The 24,573-nt window shown below is 37.6% G+C and overlaps 1 protein-coding gene across 2 annotated transcripts in view; it reads right to left on the reverse strand.

Moving 5' to 3' along the window:
• Positions 1 to 24,573, reverse strand: part of MTMR2 (myotubularin related protein 2) — a 123,552-nt gene that overhangs the window by 89,529 nt on the left and 9,450 nt on the right. The window contains exon 2 of one of the 2 annotated variants that reach the window (XM_059413194.1): positions 23,859 to 23,929. The exons of the other annotated variant lie outside the window; for it this stretch is intronic. The gene's annotated coding sequence lies outside the window, so the exon portion shown is untranslated. The remainder of the gene's footprint in view (positions 1 to 23,858; positions 23,930 to 24,573) is intronic. 2 annotated transcript variants of the gene reach the window in all.

The following is a 24,573-nucleotide window of genomic DNA, read 5'->3' on the forward strand; positions in this document are numbered from 1 at the left end:
ACACAGAAAGTGTCAAGAAAAGAATACCTGGCACATTTGTTAGTTATTATTTACGACAAATGAATATTATTGCACAAGTATTCTCCTCCAAGTCAGATTAGCTGCATAAATACAAGTATAATGGCAAAGCTACTGTGTCACCTCTTATTAATACTATTTCTGCTCTGACATATTACAAGTAAGAATATAAATTCCCCAGTGACTGTAACCAAAGAGTTACTAAGGGGGAAAAAAACAGCAAGAACTACAATTAAAGACCTGGTATTTACAAAATAAGAAGTAATTATCTCTCTTGGACAGAATTAGATTAAAGTATTAGGAAAAATGACTATCATCATCACTATAGAAGCATGCATGCTGGTGCTATAAATGTCATTTTTTTTAAAGTAGGTTCCACAGCCAGTGTGAAGTCCAATGTGGGGCTTGAACTCATGATGCTGAGATCAAGAACTGAGCTGAGATAAAGAATCAAGGACACTTAACCAACTGAGCCTCCAGGTGTCTGTCCCACTATGACTACCATTTAAAAATGAAGTCTGTCATTGCTATGGGCTAAACTGTGTCCCCACCCCAAATTCTTTTTTTAAGATTTTATTTATTTATTTGAGAGAGACAGAGATAGGGAGAGAGAGCACAAGAGGGGAGAGAGGGAGAAGCAAGCTCCCTGCTGAGCAGGAGCCTGACATGGGTTGGGTCCCAAGACCCTGATCTCATGACCTGAGCGGAAGGCAGTTGCTTAACTGACTAAGCCATCCAGGTGGCCCCTAACCCAAATTCCTATATTGAAGTTCTAACCCCCAATGTGACTGTAACTGGAGACAAGGCTTTTAGAAGGTAATTAAGATTAAATGACGTCATAATGGTGGAGTCCTAACCCATTAAGATTAGTGGCCCTATAGGAAGAAGAGAAAGAGAGAAAGCCCGCCTCTCCCTTTCCCCCAGTTCCTTCCTTCCCCAATCCTCCCCCACCCCCAACAATGAATGTACCTAGGAAAGAGGAAAGGCCATGCGAGGACATAGCAAGAAGACAAAAACAGTCAAAGAAAGCCCTCATTAGAAATGGAATTGTCTGGCAACTTGATCTTGGACTTCCCAGCCGCCAGAACTACAAGAAATAAATTACTGTTCCTTAAGCCACCCAGGGGTATGGAGGAGCATTACATAATAAAAAGAACTGTTCCTAATTCTATCAGGTGTGATTATGAGATTATGTGAAAAAAAATGTTTTTAGTTTTAAAGATGTGCACTGAAGTATGAAGGAATGAAAAGACATGATTTGCTTCAAAACAGTTCAGGAAAAAAAAAAAGAACGAGAAAAGGAGATGAAGCAAATATGACAAATTCTTGCTAACGATTTAGTGTGGGTGATGGGTCATCAGAGAATTATTGTACAACTCTCTTTTCTGTATACTTGAAAATTTCTTTAAAAATATAATAGCTTTAGAATCCTAAAAAAAAAGAAAAGAAAAAAATACTAGTAATTTTAAGATCTCAGTATTTATCTGAACTCAACTACCAAACTTTGACAAGCAGCAGTTTTTAAAACAGTGGGGGCGAGGGGGTTGCAGGGCAGTGGTGGATGATGGAAATATCACTAGACGAAAAATACAGTTGGCCTATATTATAGTTCTGACATCATCGAGTAAGAAATGTGCGACCCTGGGCCTTTCTCCCAATTTCTTAAAAACTGCTTTTCCCAATGTCTTAAAAATAGCTTTAAGTGCTCTAGAAAGAGAATGTTGAGTAATTTGCCCAAAGTCACACTGCTAGTAAGTGAAAGCCAGCACTGTCCAGATCCAGAGTAGGTAAATAAGAAGAAGAAGAAGAAAAACAGTTCTCTGAGAAAACTGTGAGTAAATGAATATTCATTCATTCGGACTGTTTTTGTTTTCCCAGAACTGTTTACCTCAACTTAATAGATACTCCAATGAGAAAACTAATTTCCAATTTCCAAGAAGAAACAGTTTGTACCTTTCTTCCTCCCTTCTTTTCTTTCACACTGAATATAATTTTAATTTCCTATTTTCATGTCTCATTCTAGCAATAAAACTTGGCTGCAAAAGCCACAACAAGCTCATACCTACATTTATCTCAGAGATGTTAGTCTCATCTGTCCCTACTATATTTTCAAATCTATAAGCATAATTTTCCTCAAGTATTACTCCAACAAATCCTTAGCACTTGCATTTATTATGACAAAGGTGCTTATGCGGGTGCCAACTGCCTCCAAATCAAATTAAATCTCATCATCACAGCTTTCGAAGTGTCAGAGCTCTCCACCATACCTAGTTCTAGCCCATGCTTACATTCACTAAAGCTATACAAACCTGTTTGTTACCACTGGTCAGGAGAATCAGACTCTTCCCACTTTCTACTTTGAACATCGTTTAATTTACTCTCCAAATGTCTTCTCTGACCAACTGTGGGGTTGTTTTTTGTTCTCTTTTGGTTTTTTTTTTTTTAAGATTTCATTTATTTATTTGACAGACAGAGATCACAAGTAGGCAGAGGCAGGCAGAGAGAGAGAGGAGGAAGCAGGCTTCCTGCTGAGCAGAGAGTCCACTGAGGAGCTTGATCCCAGGACCCTGAGATCATGACTTAACCCAATGAGCCACCCAGGCGCACCCCCAACTGTGGTTTTTAACTACCTAAATCTTCTGTTGAAAGTTCATTTTCGGCAAGAAACTTCCTAAGTTATTCTTACAGGATCTAGGCATTCCAATATCTTTGCATGTGAATTCAGTTATAGTTACGTATATTGGATATACTACATTTATATTGATTCATTCTCTTCATACGGATTCATTATATAGTAAACATACTCCTTTTAAAGAGAGTTAACTATGATCAAACCCTATAAAAAACACTGGGCTATAGAATAGCCTCCACCCTTGAGATTTCAGCCCTGTAAGAGACATTGTACCACATCAGCACATCAATAATACCATGAAGGTACAAACAAGTACTAGGAGAAAAAGCTCAAAGGCAATGGAAATAATTTCAGGATTAGAGGAAATCAAGAAATACATTAAAATGAAGCATTTGAAACTGCTACGTCTACAGGTAAAATGGTCAAGTATCAACTATTCCATAGGGCTCAATGAGATAAAATGAAGAAGACAGGAAAAAATCTAGCTGGGTCTTGAAAGATTGTGAGGCACAGATCAGGGCACTGCATATATAAGCATATGCATACATGAAAAGAAATTTTAAAAAACAGCTTGGGAAAGTATAGGGCACATTTTGTGGACAATGAGTAGTTTATTCAAACTAAGTGGATAAAAGGACAAGGCTTAAAAAGCCTTGCTAGGAAAAGGCAAGCAATTCACAGTAAGATACCACTCCATGCCATCTAAGGTGGCTGCAGTCAAAAAGATAGGCAATAACAAACATCAGAAAAGATATGGAGAAATGGGACCCTCCTACACTGCCGGTGGGGCTGTAAAATGATAAGAGCCACTTTCGAGAACAGACTGGCACTTCTTTAAAATGTGAAAGAGAATTTCCAAATGACACAGCAATTCCACTCTCAAATATATTCCCGAGAGTAAGAAAAATGTATGTCTATACAAAACAACACATGAATACACACGATGTATGTGAATGTTCACAGCAGCATTATTCACAATGGCCAGAAAGTCCAGCTTAGTCAATGTCATTTCCCTGCTTGAAATCTTCCAACGACGTTCCACTTCCTCTTACCTCAAATCGCCTTCAAATCATTACAGGATCTGCTACCCATGTCCTTCTTCAGCTTCCTCTTGTGCATCAATCTTTCCCTTGCTTTTCCTCAGCTCAGTCCCACTGGGTCTCTGAGCTCCTTGAATATGCGGCTCTGCTGCTCGGACCATAGTCATGCCAAACGCCTTCCTGACTTAAGTTTTCAACTGAAACATCACTTCTTCAGGGAAATCTGATCAGATGCCTCGGATCCGATCCCTCAGTAGTTGTGGACTCATAGCTCTTTGTGTTTTTAGTTCTTTCTAACCTAGGAAGTCCTATTCTTATATTTCCTCCCAAATGCTTGACTAACATCCATGTCCCCTAAGACCACACACTTCAAGAAAGAAGGAACCATGTCAATTTTACCATTCTGTTCCCAGGACCACAGAGCAGGCACTCAGGAAATAATTCTTGAATTAACTGATGAGTGAAAGAATAAATGAGAATGATCAAAACATTGGATTATTCTAATCAAAATCATCAGAGGCCATGACTAGAATATCCAAAACAAAATTAAAAAGAGACCTGGTAAAGGGAGGGAGGAGGCAGAACTAGGACAGAGGAAGATAAATGGTCTCATTTGGCTTCTGGAGTTACTGTGTATATATTATTTTATACATCATAGTGTCGCATTTCCATTTAAACATTTCTTAACATACTTGGGCAAACATTTCTTTAAAGAGATTATCTCTTTAGTGAATGACAAATAATCCTAAACTGCTGGGAACTGGTTTGGCGCTATGTGTTATTTCCATTGAGATGGTTAAAAAAAATGGCTCGGAACTGAAAAACCAGGATTTTAGAAGTATCGAGCTAACAGCACTATCCTTGGCCAAATGAGTTATTCCCGATTCCCCAATACAATTAGACTATTTTAGGGGTGCTTTTTGGTGGTCCAATACCTCTTTGACAATCTCAAAGCTATTCTCTGATTTGTTTACAATGTCAGGGACTTTAAGGTTAAGAATCCTGGCCTAGATGATCCCCTCTACCTTTTATTTTAAAGAATTTATACACATGCACATGAGCAAGGGGAGGGGCAGAGGGAGAGAAAGAGAGAGAGAAGCAGACTCCCCGCTGAGCAGGGAGCCCAACGCAGGACTCAGTCCCAGGACCCTCAGATGATCTGAGCCTAAGGCAGATGTTTAACCGACTAAGCCATCAAGGCACCCCTTTTAGTTCAATGTACTCTAGGGCTTCCGAAATGAGTACTACCTTTCAATACATCCATACCCTACCTAAACAAATACTGAAAAATTAAACTGTCCACAAAGTGTATGTGTTTGCATCTATCTCTATTTTCTAATTCTATAATCACAGTTTTAGTCTTAAATATGAAGACTCAGACTAAATAGAATTATACTAATATTTTATTTCTTACAATAAAGTCTTTAAGAGAATATTTGTGTATAATAAAATCAAAGGAAAACTAAACCCAATAGCTACACTTATTTTAGGAGATCTGGGCTACCACTGTGTAAATTCAACACCCCTGCTTATAGGTAAACATTAATGATATCCTATCAAGAAATATAAGCTATAATTTCTTTAAATATTTTTATTGTTTTCATATTAAGTGATTTTACCAGAAACTAGATCTTTTTAAAATGAGTTGGAAAGATATTCTAATTTAGCTATGTAATGATTCTTTTCCAAATTTATTACATTTAAAATACATGTGCTTAATAATTAGGAAAGAGACCCTCTAAATATATATATATATGACCAGCTCAGTAACTCTTCTCTTCTAAATAATTTCATAACATTGAACTGGAACAGAGGAACATAAACTCAATTGATTCGGGAACATCACCCTTGCCAGTGCCCAACACGGTCATGTTTAAACGCCTTCTAACTCTACAGTGCGAACATTTACTCTAACCTTGCGACCTCAGGCCACTGCAATGTGGTATTAGCTTCAGAGACCTGACTCATTCGAAGCAGTCCTCTGCAGAGGGGAAAAATGAAAACGTAGGATTTGGAAGAATTCTGGCACTTGGGGGTTTCGACAGCACACTCGTTCTTCTTTCAAACACCACCTGTGGTTTTCCTTCACAAGTCTCTTTCCAAATCTACAGACCGCATTCCATTTCTTACAAGATTTGCCACCTTCCACATCACAACAGCGTGTCTATTCTCACTGGCTCATTTTCTCAATATCCACTCACTCCTTAATCCCTAGCCATCTGGCTTCTGCATCTAATGAATTCTGTAAAATGGCTCTTTCTGGATTACTAATGACCCAACTGTAAGAAAAAATAACAATAAAATATTTTTAATGTTCTTTTCTCAGTTCTGATACTATAAATTCTCATCTTTCAGTCGCATATGGTTTTGGTTATCTCATATCTCAGGTGAAGAGTAAACAGTACTCTTGAGCACCCACTATACTCCAGGTCCTACTGTTTTAGGAACTCCTAAAGTTACAGAGATAAAAAACGGGCTTTCTGCCTCTGCTGACTTTTCACTCCTAGATATTTAATTCAAGTACACACATGCACACACACACACACGTGTCACAATGCAGAATATGAAAAATGAATGAGAGGGATGGCTCAGTGGCTCAGTGGGTTAAGCGACTGCCTTCAGCTCAGGTCATGATCCCAGTATCCTGGATCAAGTCCTGCATCAGGCTCCTTGCTCAGCTGGGGAATTGCTTCTCCCTCTGCCTGCTGCTCCCCCTGCTTGTGCACTCACTCACTCTCTTTCTCTCTGTGTGTCAAATAAACAAAATATTTTTAAAAAGAAAAAGAAAACTGAGTGAAAGAGAAATAAAGCACTTAGAAGTTTAGAATTGAAAAGCTCATATACAGCTTTAATTTATGGGCTTGAGAAAGATTTTATGAAAGAAATGGTTGGTATCTGAGGTTAGCCAAAATACAGAAGAGGTTCAACACCTTCTCAACAATTTCACTAAGCAAAAAAACAGCATGAAAAAACAAACAAACAAATAAGTGAGAAATTAGGGGATATTAAAGCTTTTGCAACTTTGGTTGGAGTACAGGATATTTATAACACACAATCAGAGATGAGCCTGAAACAGTAGGTTTTGACTAGACTGTAGAAGGTCATAACAAATAAGTGAGTAGTTAGGTATTTAGTACTGAAAGCACTGAGAAGCCACTGAAAGTTTCTGTGCTTTAGAAAGATTATTTTAAGAACAGGTCAAAGAACCCATGATAAGGGCAGGAAAATCTATTAGGAAACCTCCCCAAGCAGAGGAACTAAGGGCCTAACCTAGCAGTAAAAATGAAACACAAGTGGATGCAGGGGACACCATGGAGACAGAATCAATAGAACTTGGCAAAGAACTCAACATGATGACAAAAGGAGAGAAAAGGGTCAGAATATGATTCCAAGTCTTGCTGACTCAGAAACCAGTGTGCCAAAATAGTAACAAAGAAAAGGAGGTACTATGGGCAGCTGAGAGTTCCAGCTTGAAATCGTTAAGACTGACGTGGCCTCAAGACATCCACAGGGAAAATATGCAGCCCCTCATACACTGATAGGCCCAAAGATTCCAGTCAGATTTTACCTGGTCATGAATTTGTTCCTTTGTTCATTCATTCATTCATTCATTCATTCACTCAGGGCTGAGCTACTGCTTACTTGGGGGTGAATGAGTGCACCCTGACAACATGTGATTCAACAGTCTTCCATGTGCTCCCAAACTGCAGCCTCATGGGAAAGACAAACTCTTATTCACCTAGGAATTGATCATGATGAATGCTGTAAGGGCAGTTAAAAAATACTATAGGAGAAAAAAGGAAGAATAGATTCAATGTGAGTGGGAAGGTTGAGGCCGACCTGAGAGATGTGTTGTTTCTGAGGGTCTGTTAGTAGGTTTTGACAGTAAAGCGGAAGAGGGAAAACATCCAAGTCAGAGACAGCATAAACAGATGATTGGGGAGGCCAATGTGACTGGCTCTGTGGGTCACGGCAGGGGTGGAAGTTTCACGAAGAAACTGCAGACTCTATTCTAGACGTTAGATGGGAGGCCATCTAACATCTGTAAGAACTGTTATATATTCTGCTGGAGTTAGGGAGCACTGACTGGAGGGTAAAAATTCTAAAGAAACTTAGTTAAGGTTATCGAATTAGGTCTTAATGAGCAACTGAAATGGGCCACAAAATAATAAAAATAGGACAGAAGAAAAAGTTTGAATAATGAGGTATGTGGAAACATCCATTAGAATTTGATGTTGATGATGCTGTTGAATCTGAAGTTCTCACAAAATAACCCACGTGAATGTGTTTATCGAGTAAGTAGCAACACAGAACTTTTCCAGTTTTCACATTCGCTGGATAGGTTACAGCTACATTTATTCTGCTAAATCCACAAAACTAAATCATGTAACCTAGGAACAGCATATACAGCAAAAAGAGACATGAGATTCAGTGAATGGAATTACAGTCATTTTCACAGAATAAAGACTAGAGAAGTTGAAGTATTAAAAAAAATATGGAAAAATTGAAAGAAAAGTTTAGTGAGAGCCAAGAAGAGTGTTTTAAAACCAATAGTTAATAGCATGCAACACTACAGAGCAGTAAAGGAAAGTAAGAGAAAAATCCAATGGATTTATTAACATATGTTAAATCAATTACTATGTCAACATGGTCTATATTATGTTTCAGCAACAATAACCTAGTATGAATGAGGCACAAATTGTCTCAACTTCTTGACCATCTCTCAGTAAATTTATCTATATCCAAACCAACTCTTCCTTCCTTGGGTGATAGATGGCATGTCTCATGTCTCTTCTCAGGTTCAGGCCAGTCTCTTCTCCCCTGTTCTTCACTCTATCCCATCTGGTCTCCTTTGGAAAGTGAGTGTGCATGTGTGTACATGCATGTGTGTGTACACGCACAGGCTTTACACAACACTGGACAGTTAGCAGGAACTCAATGGTGAGTGGCTGAATCTATGTTGGCATCATTAACAAGATACTGAGTTCTACTTGAACTACTCTATTGATGCCACTCTCCCAATGTCATTACTGACCTCGGGAACTAAGGCGGGGCACCTTGCTCCTCTCAGTTCTCACCCTCTGTAACCTGTCCACAGGATCTGATACTGTATCACTGCATCCCTCTTGCAATGCTTCTCTCTCTAAACTTCCTTGGTCATTAAAATTTACTGGTGTTCTCTATCCTCAAATATTCTTCTCTAGGTTCTTTTCTTCCAGTCACCCTCTAAATATAGATTCTCTTGAAATTTCTAACCTTGGCTCTCTTCTCCATACTTCGTCTCTCAGAAATACAGACTCCCACAGCTTCACTTGTCACCTCTGTGCAGAAGATTTTCAAACATATCCTCTGTCTTCTCAGTCCTGCATCCACAAATACTTGCTACTGGAACCATCTGGCCCCACCTTCTCTCCAGGCTTACTTCTCATTCTGATCCTGCTTGGTGACTGCCTGCACCTTACAATGACATTAAGCTGTGTAGTAAGTAACTAGAATTACATGAGGTAATATTTTTCAAATCTTTCAAATACAAGCAGAGGCATCAGCTAACCAAGTATTCTGATAGCCAGCCAATGAATTATAGGATATTATCACTTCCAAAGACCTCTGAGATCATTCTAGTAAGACTCCTCTCACTTACACAGATAAAGTGAAGCCTAGATAAGATAAAGATATAAAAATAAAGCCCAGAAAAGTGAAGGGAATGGTCTGCAATATCTTATCAAATCAGTGGCTGAGCCCTCAAGCTATAAAATCAGATCCTCTTTTGACCAGATCCCCTTTTGACCAAATCAAAATTTGGTCAAAAGGGGATCTGATTTTTTTTTAAGATTTTATTTATTTATTTGACAGAGAGAGATCACAAGTACGCAGAGAGGCAGGCAGAGAGTGGGGCGGAAGCAGGCTCCCCACTGAGCAGAGAGCCCAACACAGGGCTCGATCCCAGGACCCTGAGATCCCAGGACCCTGAGCCGAAGGCAGAGACTCAACCCACTGAGCCACCCAGGCACCCCAATCACATTACTTCTTGTACGGAGTATAGAACCAAAAGAAGAAATCCCTCAGGGTGCTTAATTCTCTAACTGGGGAGATAAAACACTGATCCCATCTTCTATTCACCCCCAATTCCTATACTTTAGATTTTCAAGGTCAAATATCAGCAAAATTTCTTCTACTCTCTCTCCAACAGCCTCTTTCACTCTAACTAAAGTTGGCCCTATACTTTAGATTTTCAAGGTCAAATATCAGCAAAATTTCTTCTACTCTCTCTCCAACAACCTCTTTCACTCTAACTAAAGCCTGGTCTTCCCAAGGTCACTGCTCTCCCCATAGATTTTTCAAATGGAAAAATACAGCCTCACTTTTGGTCCTGTACCCCTCTCCCACCACTGTGTCTGCAAACTGGCCTTGTTCCAATTTGCAGATTACTCTTCCTGTCTAGCAGGGCAGCCAAGCTACTCATATACCCTTGACCTAAGAAGAATGCTCCTCCTCTCGCAGGGAAGGTCATCCTCTTTAACCCAGAAAACAGCTTTGGGCGGGATGCACACGGAGTGATGAGGGAGGAAGGCCACACCTGCCTGGGCAGCCTGATCGCCCTCGTATCCCATCCCCATTTGTTCTTCAGCCAGCAACCAGAATGACCCTTTTTGAAACATCTGATAGTGTCACTCCTTTGCAAAAAAAAAAAAAAAAAAACCTCCTACTACCTTGCCATCCCACTCGGAATAAAAGCCAAAGTTCTTAAAACGGCCTATAAGGCCTTTCACGATCTGCTCCCACACCCTGATCTTAACTTCTACTGTTCTTCCTTCTGCCCCCTTGCACTATAACAGACCCCTTGCTGGTCCTCAAACACACTAGGCAATTTCCTACTTGAAGACCTTTATTCCTTCAGGTATCTCTAACTCTCTTCTCCCATATTTCCCGTTTTTTCCTTCACTTCCTTCAGCTTCTTTGCTCAAATGTTGCCTTCTTTAGTATGACCTTCCCTGGTCAATTTACTCAAAAGTGCAAACCACTCTTAACTCATTCTCTATTCCCTTCCTGCTTTGTTTCTCCTGCAGTGCTTATTACCTTCTGACACACTTGTGTTTTACTTATTTATTTTATATCTCCTCCATTTAGTTAATAATTACTGACTGCTTACCATATGCCAGGAAGAGTTCACCTCCTCATAAAGATTAAATACAATAATGCATGCAAAGAGTTTAGGACATTACCTAACAAAAAGAAACAACAAAACTATGTAAACTATTTTTACCTAATGGAGACTAGAACAGGACTCCCCCTACTGCCATCGAGAATGCCAGTTTATCAGAACAAGGTCAAACAGAGGATTGGAGTAAAATGAATGAGCCTCTAATAATTTGATCCTTTTTTTTTAAAACGTTTTCTTTATTTATTTGACAGAGAGAGAGGAAGAGATCAGAAGTAGGCTGGGGGGCGGGGGGGGGGGCTCCCTGCTGAGCAGAGAGCCTAATTCAGGGCTTGATCCCAGGACCCTGAAATCATGATCTGAGCAGAAGCCAGAGGCTTATCCCACTGAGCCACCCAGGTGCCCCTAATAATTTGATCCTTAAGGAATCAAGGAACTAAATTGCCCAAAAATCAGTCTCTGTCACAGAAAACTTAATACAACTCATTTAAAACAAAAGCACGGACACCTGGGTTACTCAATCTAAGTTTCTCACTCTTGATTTTGGCTCAGGTCATTATCTCAGGGCTGGGAGATAAAACCCTGTGTCAGACTCCACACTCAGCATGGAGTCTGTTTGTCCCTCTCCCTCTGTTCTTCTCCCCATTCACATTCTTTCTCAAATAAATAAATAAATAAATAAAATATTTAAAAGAAAAAGACAAGCAAACAAAAATAACCTCTAGAGAAGGAAATTTTATGTTTCCCTTCTAGCACTCCATTCAACTTACTAAATCATTGTTGGAAACAGATTCTACTTCTGTCACAAATGTCATGTACTATTTCATTTCATAACCAAAAAAGGATGTCTACAGTTAAGCATTTAGTAGTGGATTGTATTATCAAACTAAAAAAGTATCCTCACAATATGAAGCAAGGGACACTTTGGCAAATGCTAGCACACAGATAAGCTACTCTCCCAGTCAACCAGGACATGTGAGTTTAAAACTATAAGAGAAAGAAAAAAAAACTGGGTCATAAATCACGGAAAGTCGATTAGCCTTTCAGAGACTTGACTTCATATTACGAGTAGGAGTAGAAATAAAAATACTTGCTCCTCTTACCTCACTGGGTAGCTATAAAAAAACAACTGAAAATGCTATCTGTATTGTAAAATTCTTTTCTAGGTAAATCCCACTGCTAAAAAAGAGGGATTGGGGTGGGAATCCTGCAACTGATAATGTGCCAAAACGTGGAAAATGAAGTTATTGTTAAAATGTTTAGGAATTAAGTTTAAAGCAAAAAACAAGTATGTATGGGGCTAAGAAACAAGACATCCTTTCAGGAACACTTCCCAGATTCATTCAGCATTTCATAGCTATTTCTTATTGGTTCTTCACTAATGTTGTTAAGCAAATGGATGTTTTCTAGTTTGATGAAATGTACAAACTCAATAAATGTTTAATCACCAAGAAAACTTCTCAAATGAAAATCAGAACCCTTTAGAGATTAGGATTTATAACATATCAGCTGCATTAAAAATGGCATGAATAAAAATAATAGGCTTAATCCATTTACACTAAAATAACTTACAGGAAAAATAACATTAAATAAATATTTGAGATGATCAAGTCTATCATTACAAAGAATAAAAGAATGTGGGGAAATGCCATAAAATATGAAAAAAAATCATGTCATCTCATTTTTAACAAAAGCCAACTTAGCATTTGGGCACACAAATGAAAAGATGATATACAGATTCATAGGTGAGTGATCCAAATACATTTCTAAATGGCTCTTATTCTGTAACAGTTTCACAGAAAGATTTCAGTCAAGATTAGAAGCACTGTGGTGTTACTATTAAAATAGAATTATATCCATTGCATAGTACCTGCTTTAGTCAGTAAATGCCTCATCCCCCGCCCCTACACACACAGATTTTTCCCAATGCATGCCTAACTGAAAAATACAATTATGTATCCAAACTAAGCCATCATTCCCCATTACCATACTCCATTTAATTGGCTGGCTACAAAAAGCCCATTTCTTATAACCAAGTCCTCTTTTCATCATGAGAGTGGTCTTCCAAATGGAGCAGGAAGTGTTAAAGACGTGAGAGCTTTGTGAATGATGTTATTAGATGACATTCAAAAGAATTCAACTCAGTGGTGACATTCAAGTCATAAGGTAGACTAAAGGGTTGAGTTGCACTACAAGACGGTCTCAAAGTTCAAATCTAAGATTTTATAATTCAGAGTAAAGACATAGAAATCTGATATCACAAATGAGTTGAAGAGTTTCAGTTCTAAATACTAGAAATATGAGCTAAACTGCGTTTTACCATTTTTTATAACCCTTCATCTCTTGATAGCTAAAATGCCCCAACTTTTCCCTCCCACACACCCACATGCGTACATGCATACAAATGAACCATTGTCCCACTTATAAATGTGATTCAAAGACATGTCCTTCCACATATTTCTTTTTTTTTAATTTTTAATTTTTTATGAACATAATATATTTTTATCCCCCGGGGTACAGGTCTGTGAATCACCAGGTTTACACACTTCACAGCACTCACCAAAGCACATACCCTCCCCAATGTCCATTACCCCCACCTTTCTCCCAACCCCTCTCCCCCCAGCAACCCTCAGTTTGTTTTGTGAGATTAGAGTCACTTATGGTTTGTCTCCCTCCCAATCCCATCTTCTTTCATTTATTCTTTTCCTACCCACTTAAGCCCCCATATTGCATCACCACTTCCTCATATCAGGGAGATCATATGATAGTTGTCTTTCTCCGCTTGACTTATTTCGCTAAGCATGATACACTCTAGTTCCATCCACGTTGTCGCAAATGGCAAGATTTCATTTCTTTTGATGGCTGCATAGTATTCCATTGTGTATATATACCACATCTTCTTTATCCACTCATCTGTTGATGGACATCTAGGTTCTTTCCATAGTTTGGCTATTGTGGACATTGCTGCTATAAACATCGGGTGCACGTGCCCCTTCGGATCACTACGTTTGTATCTTTAGGGTAAATACCCAGTAGTGCAATTGCTGGGTCATAGGGCAGTTCTATTTTCAACATTTTGAGGAACTTCCATGCTGTTTTCCAGAGTGGCTGCACCAGCTTGCATTCCCACCAACAGTGTAGGAGGGTTCCCCTTTCTCCGTATCCTTGCCAGCATCTGTCATTTCCTGATTTGTTGATTTTAGCCATTCTGACTGGTTATATCAGATCAATTAGATTTTAAGCCAAAGACTATAATAAGAGATGAGGAAGGACACTATATCATAGTCAAAGGGTCTGTCCAACAAGAAGATCTAACAATTTTAAATATCTATGCCCCCAACGTGGGAGCAGCCAACTATATAAACCAATTAATAACAAAATCAAAGAAACACATCAACAATAATACAATAATAGTAGGGGACTTTAACACTCCCCTCACTGAAATGGACAGATCATCCAAGCAAAAGATCAACAAGGAAATAAAGGCCTTAAACTTCCACATATTTCTTAGCTGTCCTGCATAAACTCTCCCCATGGAAAGACCCTCACTCAACTGCAGCAACATGAAATTTTGTTCCTCATTTTTAATTAGTGTGAGCACTTTTCTGCCAAAATCTCTAGTCCATGATCTGATTAATAAATAAAATTAAGAGGTGCCTGGGTAGCACAGTCGGTTAAGCATCTGCCTTTGGCTCGGGTCACGATCCTAGCATCCTCTCTGCTCAGTGGGAGTCTGCTTCTCTCTCTCCCTCTGTTGCTTCCCCTGCCTGTGCTCTCTCTCTTTCTGTCAAATAAATAAATTAAATTTTTTTTAAAAAAAAATTGAATTAAGTTATAATCATGACTCCCTTCTATTCCTATCAGTCCTTCAATGGAGGACTGATAGGAACAAAAAAAAAAAACATTGACAAGATTAAATCTATAAACCATATATGAGAAAATTCACAGGCCCTGAATAAATAATGTATTACTGAGCCATCAAAAAAAAAAAAAAATTTGCCATTTGCAATGATGCGGATGGAACTAGAGGGTACTATGCTAAGCAAAATAATTCAATCAGAGAAAGATAATTGTTAATTGATTTCACTCATATGTGGAATTTAGGAAAACAGAAGCATAGAGAAAGGGCAGGAAAAATAAAAGAAGACATACTCAGAGAGGGAGATAAACCACAAGAGGCTCTTAACCATAGGAAACAAACTAAGGGTTGCTGGAGGGAAGGGAGGGGTTGGGGATGGGGAAACAGGATGATGGGCATTAAGGAGGGCACATGATATAATGAGCACTGGGACCTATATACAACTGATGAATCACTGAACTGTACCTCTGAAACTAATAATACACTATGTGTTAATTAATTGAATTTAAATTTTTTAAATAGTTGCAGAAAAAAATGATTCAGAATAATGGAGGGCTAAGTGTACTTTGAAACAAAAACAATCATTGTGTCTCTAAGTTGGTAAAACATTCCTGCCCTCAAGAACATGAATACCTTTATTCAGATAAGTGTGGCATGTTTAAAGAAATAAATAAATAAAACTCACACTTTAGAAATTAATCAAATTGTTATAGAAGAATATTTTCTCAAAAGCCAAACTGATCGAAAGATAACTAGCACTGTGGAATACGCATGTTAATAATACCAGTTACTCTTTATATTTATTCATAGATAGACTCCGTTTCCTAAGAGGCTCAAAATACCTCTGAGAATAAAACTATAATTGTAGTCTAATGTACTAAATTCTGATTGGTTACCAAGTCTCAGGAAGAGCAGTTAAAGACTACACCAACACGCAAACAATTTGCTTCACAAATGCATTTACCCAAATTTGCAGAGCGATGGCCCTTGTGAATGGAAAGTCACTCTCACCAGAATTCCTCCCCCTTTAACCCACTCCTCACTCCATCCTAAACCAGATTGTTCTCTTTACTCCTAATTAAAAAGATTCAAATCAATCTTATTTAAATGTTAACTTCTGGTTCCACAAAATAACCAAATGAACACACATTCACACAGAATAACAGAACTTAGGTTTACAGTGAGTAAGAATGGGACAATACAGAACATCACTAGTCATACTCTGTTTTTTAATAGCCCTGCCACTGTCTTAGCCAGAGTGACACAGTTTTCCTTCTACCGCAAGATCAAAACAGAAATCCCATCATCTGACTCTTAGTCATTCCCACACATTTACTGGTCTGCTGTTGTTGTAACAGAATGTCTTTCTCCTTTGCTACGCTAATCCTAAGAACAACGCTCCACCCTTTCCGTCTCAAAAATTCTATTTCAAAGTACAGCATTTAGGTGAACAGAGGTATACAAACTAATTATTGGTAGGGGGACAGGAATTACTCTTTAGGTGCTTTTCAAATGAGTAACATTACATAAGATAAAGTCCTCTGCATTTTTTTTAATTTTTTGTTTCAGTTGAGAGATTTTTTTTTTAAATTATAGTTATTCCTGAGAATTAATCAAGCTAAAAACTTGCAAATTAAGACAGTTATGTCCAAACAAATAAATTCTGGTACCTACTACAGCAGTATTTCATGTCTCAATACTACTAAACTTACAAGTATCACTGTTAATTCTGCAGAAGTAGAGAAATCTGCCTCGAGAGAGCAGGGTTCACCTCTAACCTCCAAATAGTCCCCTGCCTCAAAGTACCCTTCAGCTTCCTTGGAAGGATGGACACTGAAAATGTCTACCTCCAACTGGAGGTCTCGTAGCCATCTGCCCTCCTGCTCTTCCCATGTCTCCCCTCCATTTGGGGAGCAGGAACCTCCTGCGACTCCCTTATCACAGACCCCCATCTATCTCTTCCACAGACGTTCACTAACATCAACAATGTATTATGTACTGGGGACAGAGCTGAAAACAGATTCATTTTCTTCAAGGGACTTACAGTCTAATAATGAAGGTGTCAGATCTGTAAGTATCTCGCAATAGTACAGTATAGAAATGGAGGACTATAAAGGACACAACGGATATACAGAAGAGGACATAACACACAGAACAAGATGTTGAAGTGCTTAATGGCCAAAAACATAAGCTTTAGGGTCACAGAGACTTGGTTTCATCCCTTAGCAAATAGTAATTCAGGTAAATTACTTAATCTCTGTTCTTTCTTTATAAGATAAAATAATGATACTTTCTAAAGCTAAGCAAAAAAACATGATCTATATGAAGCTATTCATGCTAAATAACTGGTAGTGGTAGAAGGAGCTCAACAAATAGCATTGTGGAAATGTAAGAGTATCCTCTTCAAAAGGGAAAACAAGATGGAATGAGAAGTAAGGGTCTCCTTTTAAGAAGGAATCCATTAATTAAATTAAAATGGAGCAAAAGCACTTGGCCCTAAAAGTACTTTTCACTTAAATCTGTACTATAAACTGTCCTCATTTGATTAAGGTAACTGAATGTACAAAATTTTAAACTTAAAAAAAGAGTTTGATAAATCACTTAACAAATATCAAAGTGAAGTTTTTTATATATGTACAAATATGTTAATTTATGCTTTTATATTTTGGTTTTTATATACATACAAATATATCACATTTAGGTTTTCAGATTTTATATATTTATATGTATACACATATTACACACATACACAGAGACACACCTTATGTAACTCCAGATATAACCAAACAGAAGTCTGCCAAAAGCTTCAATCACAAAACCATTACCTGTATTTTTCAATGTAACCATTATCAAAGCACTGAACCCCTCTAGCTCTACTGGTCTGCTGGACTGTTAATGGAATTATCATTACTCTACTGTCATTCACAGTACACTTGGAGGTATTTCACAATAATAAATAGAAATATAAAATCTAAGCCAAGGGGCGCCTGGGTGGCTCAGTGGGTTAAGCCGCTGCCTTCGGCTCAGGTCATGATCTCAGGGTCCTGGGATCGAGTCCCGCATCGGGCTCTCTGCTCAGCAGGGAGCCTGCTTCCTCCTCTCTCTCTCTGCCCGCCTCTCTGCCTACTTGTGATCTCTGTCAAATAAATAAATAAAATCTTTAAAAAAAAAAAAAATCTAAGCCTTGACAGAAGCCCTAAATATATTTATATTACTCTTACCTCTCCTGATCTAGTATTTCAAAATCCAATAAAAAAATTTCTTTCAGAAGTGAAAAAATATGTCTGAGAACTAAAGGTGCAGATAAACATACCAAGCATTATTCACTCTTAATTCAAAACAATCTGAAAACAAGTCACCTATCTTTTCATATATACTAGTAAACAAATGCCTCCAGAGGATTTGGGAGAGGCTGTATGTCTTTTATTTTCAGTTATTAACAATCACAGTCATTACAATAAAATCTAAACCACTTGCCTTAAACAGCTTCACTCCTTCCGCCAATTTAACTTTTCTTCAGTATTCCATGGAAAGAAATGGTTCTTTTTGAAAGGTATTCTCTTGTAAGTAATGTCCTGAGCACATACATAACATGTTTGTGCAAGAACATTAAAGAATGTGGTCTATATTCTGATTGTGAACAAGCTTTTCGAGGAATGCAAATTTGCTTTCAGTACTTACACAATGGACTACAGTGTCATAACCACTGTTCATGCTCTATTAGTCATTCTGTTCAAAACTTTATTTAAAAAATAATAAAAGGCCTGCAGTGTGTATATAACATTGAGACACAAAAGACTTATTGTCAGAATATTTGCAGGATCCCCAAAATAGAAAAACAATTACCAAAAACAAATTAATTTACAGCTTACAACGATTTTTTGAAATGCTACACCAGAGCCCTAAATTTCTTAACCAGTCTTGAGAATAAAAGACAGGACAAAATGGTCTTATCATCATGGCATCTGACTGACAGAGATGAGAGAGTACATTTCGCATTCTTCGGACAAACAAAGAGGATTTGAGCTCTGGGACAGCTGGCTCATGTTGGCATTTAGTCTGGAAAATCCCAAGGTTCTAAAGTACATGTGACCTTGGGTACAGTTTAATTTGCATTTTTGTTTTCACATCTATCAACCATATTTCCCAAAATAAAAGTCAGGGCATGTAACTTGGTAATCCAGCAGCAAGTGCAAAAAAACAGGCTGTAAAGGAAATGCCTTACATATTTCTCTTTTTTCTGCAAAGTAGTGTTTCTTCAAAGCTCTTATCTGGAAACATAAATAAAAAAAGCAAAAGCCAAAGCATTCTAGCCAAAATGAGTGTGTCTGTAGGGGATGGGGTAAAAATGGAGTAAGAGGCACCTTGAGTCCCAATGCCAATCCCTACACCCTCAGCACCCTCTTAAAAGAATTTCTCAGAACTTCTAAATCTGACTCAAACTCAGACAAGAGCTAAAATTAATTAATCCACTTATGTGGATTCATAAGTGGCCTAGAGGGGGAGAGTTATTTATATTTCAGCTTAGCTGAGAAAATGTCATACTAAACCAAAAATTGGTCACATCATTAGAACTCAAAGCGCAGGACTCTGAAATTACATTTCCTTTCAGAAACAAACACTTCCATCCCAAATTGAATATAAGGTCAGAAATACTAAAAAAGGAGAGTTGACCTAGGCAATAAATGTCTGCTCAAAAACACTTTTACCTGGACAAATGGAAAACACACAGGGAATTCATGCATTGATAAATGACCTCACATGTAATTCTCTTACCCCAACATGCTAATCTGAATTCAGTATTAAAATCAGAAAGTCACATATCCATTCTTCAAGTTATCTAGAGAGATTTTTTTTAATCCTAGAGAAAGAGAAACTAATCATTACTATTAATTGGTCACTCCTACAGTGTAATGAAATAAAACTTTTCTGCACAAACTTCAAAATTCCATAAATTAACACAGGTATTTTGTTTTGTAGTCATTAAGTTAAAACATTCAGTAGGAAAAGCATTCAATATCTCTTTCTTGTTCTAGCCTAAAAAGGTTAAACTACAAATCAAATGTATAAGCATCATTCAGTCACGTATCTCTCCATAATTTTGAAGACGCTTCCAAATTTACGAGATCGGTCAATTGTTAAAAATCATAAATCATAACAAGACACTTTTTTCTTACTTGGTTTTGCCTTTTTTCCCCTCTATCTGTATAATAAGGATGAGGAACACATCTCTCTTTTTAAACATCTTATTTAAATATTAATACCGATCATCAGCATAGTCCTTTACAAATGTCAAAGTGCTCTCATCCATACATTATCTTTCATACACACTACCCACTCTACGGCTACCTTGCCTGATACTAAATTCTGGTTCAGTCAACCTGTATGACCTTGGGGAAGTTACTTCACCTCTCAGTTTCACCATCTACCAAGTGGGAATAATGGTAATTCCTATACTTCACAGGACCATTATGAGAATTAATATACATAAAATACTAATATACATAATATACTAATATACATAAAACACTTAAAACAGTGCCTACCACATGGTACACACTACATAGCTGTTAGCTGGGGTTTTTTTTCCTTATTGTCATCATCAATCCCCATATTTAGGCCTCACAACAATCCTGCAAAGGCAAAAAAAAAAAAAAAAAAATCCTGCAAAGGCAGGATTCATTTCATTTTATCATTTTACCCTTTTCCCAGATAAGGGAATCAGGCTCACAGAAATCAAGTGACACATCCAGAGTCACAGTCCAGAAGTAGAATTAAAAAATTAAAGAACCAAGGACTGTGTTCTATCATATCACAGTATATTTTTTGAGTTTATATAGTTCAACATACTTCTAAAAGCTATAATTACTACTGTTTTAAACATTTAAAGACTCAAAAATTTTAAACAGCACACACTGGTAACCATGCTGGGAATGAGTCTTTGATCCAAAAGATACCTGCATCTCTTATTACTACTTCAAGATTAGTGACATGAGTCAGACTTCTAAAGAGAAGTATGCACTGAATAATCAGGCTGGCTGGGCCAGATGAACCTGTCATCAATTTTCCAATATTCAGAATTTCCTTTAAAGAGCAAGATGTATACCCCATGAAACTTTAAGAGTTCCATGTTACAATTCATGCTGGGCAGTGGAAAGAGAATGGCATCTACAGTCAAAGTTCCAGTTCCATCTCTTATAAGCAGGAGACAGTGGACAGTCATGTCACTTCTCTGAGCTTCAGTTACTCAGCTGTCAAATGAAGATGTACCTCATGAAGCTGCTATGAGAAACAATGGAGCTGATGTAGGTCAAACAGCGTTGTAACTACAAAAACTATACCAAAGTGTTAACGTGACTATTAGCTACTTTGATTACACTGAGGGATAATACTGAGCATTCATTCATTCTTCCATGGAAATGGCTGAGAGAACTCTTCCAAAAAAAAATCACCCTGAGTGTATAATTTTATAAGGTGACAATCTGGATTAGATTAACATAGTGAAAGAGAAATTTAGGTAACCTGCAAAGTATCTATTCTAAAACCATGTGCTTAAAGGGGACTTAGTAAAGTCTGACCACAGGAAACAAGAGACCAAGAAACGAACATACATATTTCTCTTCCTTATTTTAAACTAAGTGATACTGACTATTTTCAATTAAGTCACAAGGAAACTCAGCAGACACATGATCATCATAGCAGCAATCATAGTACATTATATTTATGTGATATTTTACAGTTCTGAAAGCATTTCACTTATATCAGCATAGAAATATCATGTTGTTCTGTTCACTAACATATGTTAACATTCATAAAACTTTCATTCTCAGACACTCTTCAGTGTCTGAACATAAAAATGAAGGGGTTAGACTACATTAAAAAAGTTCCCTTTTAGAGCTATCATATTTATGATTTTGGGTCTGTGGCTAAAAAAGAGCAAAAAACATTTAATGGAAAGAAAATTCATTATATTTAAACTTATTAGAAATGAATAAGTGATTTTAAAATATCTCTTTTCTTAAATCTTATCATTAAAACAGGTCTCAAAATATCCAGAAAATTGCATAATGGCATTCTATAGTTAAACTTACTAATAAATTCGAGAATTACAGAATATCTCCCAAAAACTGGATAACTACTTTTACTAACATAAGATTAAAATTCAGTAACTATCAGTATACCATATACAATACAACATAAACTATACACAATACTAAAACTAAGTTGAACTCTACAGTTCAGAAAATAATTTAGAGGGGCGCCTGGGTGGCTCAGTGGGTTAAGCCGCTGCCTTCGGCTCAGGTCATGATCTCAGGGTCCTGGGATCGAGTCCCGCATTGGGCTCTCTTCTCTGCCCAGCAGGGAGCCTGCTTCCCTCTCTCTCTCTCTCTGCCTGCCTCTCCATCTACTTGTGATCTCTTTCTGTCAAATAAAGAAAGAAAGAAAGAAAAGAAAATAATTTAGACTATTTCAGTCACTCAGAGATACTGTGACTATCAGCCATAATAATTCAGTATTAAAAATATAAAATAACTTCAATGCTTAATGTCTCTGGCTTGGTATATGAAGTATCAGATTCTGAACCAAGAAAATAAAACCACCTCTAAAAGTATCTCATAGAATCCAAGGGGGGAAAACAAAGTTTAAACATGAAGTTACTCATTACAGTTGAGCAAGAACCTACTATTTACAAAGGCCAGCTATTATCATTTAAAAATTAAATCAAATCCCTTCTCAGAAGCATGAAACTTAAAGGCCAAGTTGGAATAGTATCGTGGTAGAGGAGAGGGGTCCTCTACTTGGATTACTGGGGTATTCCTGGACTACTAGAGCATTTTTCTACCTAGTGATTTCAAAATCAGAACAAGTAACATATCTACTAAAGAAATAGTCCATGTTTTTCATGCACAAAACTCATATATGCATTCAGTTAATTTTTTTCAATAAGAGTAACAGATTCATTGCGATTTTATATACATACAGGAAAGCTGCCTGGCCCAACAAAAGTCACTGTGTGATTTAGTGAAGTCTAGAACTGGGAGTCAGGAAATCACTTCTAACACTGATTAGCTCTGTGACTTTGGAGGAAACAACACCAATCGTCTCTGGCCTTCTAATACATACTATACCTTTGGGTAAGTTATTAAATTTCTCCAGGTCTCTTCCTGCATCTACAAACGTATAGAGTCCAAAAAGTATCTGGATTGAAGATTCTCACTTTAAGTGCAGATTCTTGGGCCCACTCTCAGTGGTTCAGAATGTTGGCGCTGGAAGCTAGAAAGCTAAATGTCTCCTAAGCACCACAGGTTACTGAAATACGCAGGTGGTCCTCAGCCACACTTAAGGTCATCACAAGTCCTAGTCACACCAGATGATCTCTAATGTCCCTAAATGTATAAAAAAGATGACACAACTCATCTCAGCACAAAGGTTTTAGGAATTCTGGATCTAGCATAATGTGTAGGCCATAGTAGATGCTAAACGAATACTTCTGGAAAGAAAGAAAGGGAGGGAGGGAGGAGGCTAGCTAGTTAAGTGGTCATATTTTTGACAAAGAAACATACAAAATGATAGTAAAATTAAAACCAAGGGGCACCTGGGTGGCTCAGTGGGTTAAAGCCTCTGCCTTCAGCTCGGGTTATGATCCCAGGGTTCTGCGATCGAGCCCCGCATCGGGCTCTCTGCTCAGCAGGGAGCCTGCTTTCCCCTCTCTCTGCCTGCCTCTCTGCCTACTTGTGATCTGTCTGTCAAATAAATAAATAAAATCTTAAAAAAAAAAAAAAACCCGAATAAAACATCAGCAGCCAAAGAGCAAAGACCTCAGTCTCTACATACATACAATTTTAAATATAAAACGAGCCGCTGTCGAACAGCAAACTACTAAAGAGAAAAAGAGAAAAAACAGTACACAGAAGCCAAAAGAATTTTAATGGAAAATTACTGGTGACTAAAACATAGCAACTGTTTACTCCGGGTAGAAGAGAACACATAATTTGAAGGACTGGGAGTTGGAATTGGGACTAAAGTTTGAAGTCACTGGTTACTCAAAGGCATAAATTTCATTTGGGATAAAAGTATATGGATTCCAGAAATATTGGTGACAATATTAACTTTTGTCCATTTTTTAATTCCATTTTCCCATTCACTTACATTATAATTTTTGAGATGTTTTATCTTCACTTCTGATGGTCTTCAAATGTCAATGGCTCTTAACACATTAACTGTAAACAAACATACAAAGGAACTTAGGGGAATTCAGATACTTAAGGAACCCTAAACTAAAGTATTCTAAATTATTCTGTAAAGCCTGTGGGGGAGGGAGCAGTGGGAGGGCTTTCGTACCAGGTTTACTTGCTTCATAATGTATCCGTTCAAAACTTAGTATCCTTCTAATGACACTATCTTCTTACTCATCAAGCAAAGAAAAAAAAATTATCCTATCTTCTGTCAGAAGCAAAAAACATTTAAAGCCAGATTAAATTCTCTCCAAATATGGACACTCTGAACTCACTGATGTATTATTATGTCTACATTAACCTCGCCCTGCTCAGCAGTGCAGCCAATCAAAGAAACTCATTTCCTTGCCACTACAACCCAACCATCCTGCCCTGGGACCACCCTCTATCTACCAATTTTGGGCCTAGACCTACAACCTGGTTTGGGCCTAGACCTAGGTCTTCAGGAATGATCAGGTCTTTACAGAGACCCTGACGTTAAACACACTTGGGTCCAAATGTCAAACTGCTCTCCCTAATCTTCAGTTTTCTCATCTGTAAAACGGAAATAATAATACTGTTTATTTTATATAATTATGATGATAATATGAGAAAATGCATATTAAGGGATTTAGCACCATGCCCAGCAA

Source organism: Mustela nigripes, chromosome 1, assembly GCF_022355385.1.
Source record: "Mustela nigripes isolate SB6536 chromosome 1, MUSNIG.SB6536, whole genome shotgun sequence".
NCBI classification, from domain to species: Eukaryota; Metazoa; Chordata; class Mammalia; order Carnivora; family Mustelidae; genus Mustela; species Mustela nigripes.